The sequence below is a fragment of the Dipodomys ordii genome, unplaced genomic scaffold, assembly GCF_000151885.1.
Source record: "Dipodomys ordii isolate 6190 unplaced genomic scaffold, Dord_2.0 Scaffold106, whole genome shotgun sequence".
Lineage (NCBI taxonomy): Eukaryota > Metazoa > Chordata > Mammalia > Rodentia > Heteromyidae > Dipodomys > Dipodomys ordii.
In genome coordinates, this window is record NW_012267322.1 from 2,173,669 (window position 1) to 2,180,171 (window position 6,503).

A 6,503-nucleotide genomic window follows, 5' to 3' on the forward strand; every position below is an offset into this window, starting at 1 on the left:
CTCAAGTGGTAGAGTGCTAGCCTTGAGCTGAAAAGCTGAGGGACAGCGCCCAGGCCCAGAGTTCAGGCCCCATGACCGGACCCCCCCCAAAAAAAACAAAACAAAAAACAACAACCAACCAATCAAATAAACAGTTTCTTCACTCAAGGTGACCACAGAGACATTAGAGATGCTCTACCAAAACAAGGGCTGATGCCTGCAAAGCTCAGTTTTTAGCTGGGAGTGGTGATACACACCTGTAATCCCAGCACTTGACTCGATTGGTTGAGACAAGAAGATGTATGTATGTATGTATGTATGTATGTATGTTAGTAGACAGGGTTTTGCTGTATATCCCAGGCTGGCCTCTGTGTGTGTATGTGTGTGTGTGTGTGTGTGTGTGTGTGAGAGAGAGAGAGAGAGAGAGAGTATGTGTTGGTTACTGGGGCTTGAACTCAGGGCTTGGGTGCTGTTCTTGAGCATTTTTGTTCAAGGCTGGCATTCCATCACTTGAGACAAAGCTCTACTTTTAGCTTTTTGATGGTTATTCAGAAATAGAGTCTCATAGACTTTTTCTGCCTGGGCTGGCTTTGAACTATGATCCTCAGTTCTCAGCTTCCTGAGAAGCTAGGATTATAAGTGGTAACTCACTAATGCTTGGCTTCAGTGTGTCTTAACGCTGTCTCATGCCTAGCTGAGCCTTCCTTGAAGTGGGTCCAATTAGCCCCATTTTGAAGGAACAGTCCAAAGGAGCTGAGGGCCTGTCCAAGGTCCCCAAGAAAATTCCAGCAGGCCTGAGCAGTAGCCTCCTACTTCTGGGTGCAGAAGGAGTTCCAGTAACTGTGGGGTGTTACCTTCCAGGGCGAGATTCTCTCTGCCCAGTCTCCCAGCTGCCAGAAGCCCCCCCTGCAGGTATCCTCTAATCTAGGCATCTCAGGTCTGTGATGCCAAATCTGGTAGAGCCACTAAAAAGTATCTAGGACAGAGCTCACTGACATGGCTCAGCCACAAGGTCTCTACCTGCCTGCCCACCCTCTCCCTGTCTCAGTGCATTGCTTGTAAAAGACATTTTTAAAAAGCTTGTCATAACTTATCTGATGTTTAAAATTGATTTTCTTTTTGGATGACATGCAGTATGAAATTGGCTGCTCAATGATCTCTCTATCGGCATCTACCAGGGTGATGCTCACTCCCGGGTCTGACTTCCTTTGAGCAGATCTGAAAATGCATCCAGGAACCTGGTGAGCAGATGGGGCTGGGACAGCCTTGGTGGTGTCCCAAGTGACTGGTGGGGGTTCCTGTCTGAGGTGGCCACCAAACTGTCTACAAAGGTAGACATCTGGATGGGGCATGAAGCTGCAGTGCTGAAAGAGAGCAAAGACCTAAGTGGAAAATATCCAGCTACACACCAGGTCTGTGCAAGTTGCCACTGCTCACCACTGCTCACTTGCTCTGCACACAAGTCAGGACATTGAGCTTCATTTCTTTAATAGCCAGGAAAAATCTCACTGGCACTACACAGCCATGAAGAGGGGAGGCTCAGGCAGAAAGTCATTGGTTCCTTCTACATCATTCAGTGAGAGTCTAGGAGGTGTGAGGCACGTTTCTGCATGTTAAAGATGGCTCAGAGAACAAACAGAAATCTTTCCAGATCACTTAATTTTGTTGCCCCTCCTCCCTCCATCAGGAACCAATGGTTCATGCCTGTACTCCTAACTACTCAGTAGGCTGAGATCCTGAGATCTCAGTTTGAAGCCAGCCCAGACAGGAAAGTCTATGAAACTTTTCTCTCCAGTTAACCAGTGGAAAGCCAGAAGGACCGAAGTGAAGAGTGCTGGCCTCAAGCAAAAAAGCTAAAGGACAGCTCCCAGGCCTTGAGTTCCAGCCTCAGTGCCAGAGGGAGAGAAATTATGCTGGGATGAAACCTGGACATTCTATACTCTAAGCACATTCTACCACTGAGCTACTCTACAGCACCATGGGGCATTTTAAACAAGAGAAAGTCTTAAAATGAGAAAGGCTCAGAAAGATCTAAATGACCTGAGGAAGGAAGGAAGGAACTAGATGAGGAAGAGCAGAATGGAGAGGCCCAATCATCTAATCACCACAGTCACAGAATAAATTGTTGCTAGCTTGGGATTGGCTGCCTCTTGCCAGATGCCCACCCCTGGTCCAATCAGATGTGGCTAGATGTTACATGGCTAAGAGAAGGAGCTGATTGGTTAGAAGAGTCAATGGGTATACAGGAAATAGTGGCTGCATGGGAAGGCATCAGCAACCTCCCTTGTGGTCTCTGCCTCTGTGCTGTTGAAAGAGCCCCTGAACAGATAGCAGAAGTTGTGGGCTCCCACTGGGATATTCTTACTAGTTTATGGTCTCTTAATCCCTTCCTATGAGCTACTAAAATCCATTCAAGTCTGTCCTGAATGAAAAGGATGGGAACTCTGCAATTAGCCTGGGTATAGGGAAGTTCTGGGTGTTCCTAATTCGGAGCACTATGCATAGATAGATCTGAGAATCAGACTGAATGGTGACTGCTGGCAAGCCCAGAGGCCTCACTGAGAGACTGGGGCCTTGTCTTGTGCAAAATAGGTCTGTCCCTGTGGCCAAGGGGCTTCTAGCAAGAAGCCAGAGGTATATATTTACGGGACTGGGGTCAGGACTTGGAATCTCTTAGGAAAGTGGACTTGGGGGAAGGGCTGAGGACCCTTCTGAGAAACAAAGCTCAGGTCTTCCAGGCAGACTCCAGATTGAGTCTACACCTGCTCCCTGCCCAGCCAGCCCAGATCTGTTCCTACAGGAGATCTGAGGCCTGGTGTAGATGAAAACAGATGTGTGTGTGTGTGCACACGCATGTGCACGTGCATGCTGATAATGGCTCTTGAACTCAGGTCCTTATACTGCCACTTGGCTTTTTCATTACTGGCAGTCTGTTACTTGATGCATACCTCCACTTAGACTTTTCTAGCTGAGCTGGCTTCAAACCTCAATCTTAACCTCCTCCTGAGTAGTATTACAGATGTGAGCTACTTAGACCTGGCACACTAGTAGATTTCAAGACAAGGAAGAGGGTGGAGTCCTGGGCTGGAGTGGGTTCAGGTGCAGCATGGCTGTCACATGTGACTTTAGATCGAGACAGGGCCTACCCTCAGCACTGCCTTTTCCTGAGGATGCAGACCCCCCTTAAGGCTAAGAGGTGTCCCTCATCTCTTCCTTCCAGCATTCTGATAGCACATGCTTATCTAGCTCCTACTCTGTGCCTGGCACTGTGCAAGGCTGTGGAGCTTAGAAAGGAGGCATCCCGTGATTAGTAATGATACAAACAAGGGATGAGACGTACAATCACTCAGCAGGGTCAGCATGGAGAGTCCTGAAGCTAGGAAGAGGTCGCACTGGAGCAGAGGCTAGAAGGCTGGAGAAAAGTTGGTTGTACAGACTAGAAGAGCAGAACAGAATAATATATGATGAGAAGGCAAGCCAAAGGTTCTAGAGATGAAGTTCGGGCAGATGGGCATTACCACAGGGAAGGGTAAGGACAAAAGTAGGAGGTTGTGTTTCTGGAGACGTGAGCAGGCCTCGGGCAATAGAAGCTATGGAAAGCCAGTAAGCAAGAGAGAGACACCACAGACACAGAGACCTGACCGGCGGTTGAATGATGGGATTCCATTGTAGAAATGCCCTTCACCCTAGAAAGTCAAGTGCCCTTCACTGCCCCACACCGGAGCAGATGTCAGCAGATATCCCCCCATGGGGTGTGTCTAGCTTGTGTCATTGAAAAATTCTCCTTGAAGCTGAGTACAGTGGCTCAAGTCTGTAATTGTAGCTACGTGGGAGGCTGAGATCTGGGGATTGTAGTTCAAGGCCAGCCCAAGTATAGAAGTTTTCCAGGCTCCATTTAGCTTGATAGCTGAGTGCAGCAGTGCACATATCTGATCCTCAGTGACACAGAAAAGCACAAGGAAGAGAACTGCAGCCCAGGTGGATCTGGGCATAAAACAAGATCTTACCTTAACAATGACCAGTGTAGCTGACAAGATCTTACCTTAAAGATGACCAATATAGCTGGGCACTGGTGCCAGCCCAGGCAAGAAAGTCCATGAGTTGTTTTTTTTTTTTATTTTAGTCTGTTGTGGGGCTTGACCTCAGGGCCTGGGTGCTGTCCCTGAGCTCTTTGCTCAAGACTATTGCTCTATCACTTTGAGCCACAGTGGCAACTTCCAGATTTTCAGTGGCTAATTGGAGATAAGCGTCTCATGGACTTTCCTGCCTAGGCTGACTTCAAACCATAATCCTCAGATCTCAGCCTCCTGAATAGCTAGGATTATAGATGTGAACCTCCAGCTCCTGGCTTGTGAGATTCTTATCTCCAAATAACCTCCAGAAAATGGGAAGTGGTATTGTAGCCCGAAGTGGTAGAGCACTAGCCTTGAGCAAAAGAGCTCAAGGACAGTGCCCAAGCCCAAATAAATAAATAGAGAGAGAGAGAGAGGAACGAAGGCGGGCAGGCAGGCAGGCAGGCAGGCAGGAAGGCAAGAAGGCAGGAAGGAAGGAAGGCAAGAAGGCAGGAAGGAAGGAAGGTGGGAAGGAAGGCAGGCAGGCAGGAAGAAGGAAGGAAGGAGGGAGGGAAGGAGGGAGGGAGGGAGGGAGGGAGGAAGGAAGGAAGGAAGGAAGGAAAAGCCAGGCACTGGTGGCACATGCCTATCATCCTAATTACTCAGGAGGCTGAGATCTGAGGATTGTGGTCCAGGGCCAGCCTGGCCAGGAAAGTCCATGAGACTCTTATCTCCAACTAACTACCAGAAAACAGGAAGTGGAACTGTGGATCAAAGTAGTAGAGAGCTAGTCTTTAGCAAAAGAGCTCAGGGTCAGCATCCAGGCCCTGAGTTCAAGCCTCAGGACTGACAAAAGAAAGGGAGAAAGGAAGGAAGAATGACAAACAAGCAAGCTACTCATGGCTGGTTTGCTTCATGGCTTTGGGAATCCACAAGAGGCCAGATTTGGGCATGGACTGGACACCAAGCGCACCCACCCTCCAAGAAAGCTCCCAGTGTCAGGGGTCTGGGGTCCTCGGCATACTGTGACACCAGCTGTGGGCTGTGTGCAGCCATGGCTGGGCATGCACACAAAGGCGATTTTTAAGCAAAGCCTCGAGCCCCCAGCACTGCCCAACTGGAGCCAGGGTATACGAGGGCCTCTCAGAGGCCCCTGCAAGGCAGCTTTGTCCTTGTAGTGCTTTATGGGCTTGATAATTTCTCTGAAAGTGGACAAAAACTCACCCCAAATCTCTACCAGCCTTTCCAGCTGTTCCCCCCCAACACACACATCCAAATCAAAAACACAACCCCAGTAAACACAGAGCACCTATTCTGCTTCCAGACAAACCCCAGCCAGACCCAGGCTCAGACAAACTGTAGCAGCAGAGCCATCCTGGGTACCCACTATATGGAGACAAAATTGGGGTGGGTCACCCAAATAGATCTGAAGGCACGCCTGGCCATACCTGACACCGTCAGAAAGGCAGGTCCATCTGTGGGAGCCCAGCTGGTTTCCAGGTGCCCTGGAGGTGATGGCAGTCGGGGGGGGGGGGTGGCCCGCCACCTCCACCTGCTGCCTCTTGGCAGACCCACTGGGTTCCGGCTTCAGAAGTCACAGTCTGCCCCCTTCTGGTGGCAGGAAATTCTCAGGAAGCTTCTGGCTGGTAGAATTTCACCAAGGGGACTGGGGGAAGGGGCAGAACACCTGAGGGGTGGGAGGTTATCAGCCCTGGTTGTGAAAGTGTCCTCGCTTTACATGACAAGGTCTCAAATGTATGCCTGTGACCTTCCCTGCAAGTGCTGTCGTGTACCAGTCAGAGGAACAGGGTGGCATTCTCCACCTTAAACCCCTATCCTATTGACAGGCTAGGCTGCCTGCAGTGAGTGTGTGTGTGTGTGTGTGTGTGTGTGTGTGTGTGCACACGCATGCATACCAGTACTGGAGCTTGAACTCAGGTCATTGAATTCTTGCTTGGCATTTTCTTCCTTCCTGGCCTCCCTCCCTCCTTCCTTCCTTCCTCCCTCCCTCCCTCCCTCCTTCCTTCCTTCCTTCCTTTCTTTCTTTCATCAGTCATGGGGATTGAACCTGGGCCTGGGTGCTGTCACTGCACTCTCCAGCTCAAGGAAAGCATTCTACCACTTGAGCCACAGCCCCACTTCTGGTTAATTGGAGATAAGAGTCTCACAGACTTTCCTGCCTGGGCTGGCTTTGAACCTCAATCCTCAGATCTCAGCGTCCTGGGTTTGCTTGGTATTTTCATTGAAAGCTGGCATTCTACTACTTGAGCCACAGCTTCACTTCTGGCTTTTTGGTGGTAAATTGGAGATTAAGATGGATTTTTCTACCTGGGCTGGAATCAAACCTCAATTTAAGATATCAGCATCCCATTTACCCAAATGTTTACAAACAAGACCACACTAAAGCTACCAGCACAACAATGCTTATTGCAGCATTATTTACCATAGCTAAGATATGGAACCAACCCAGAT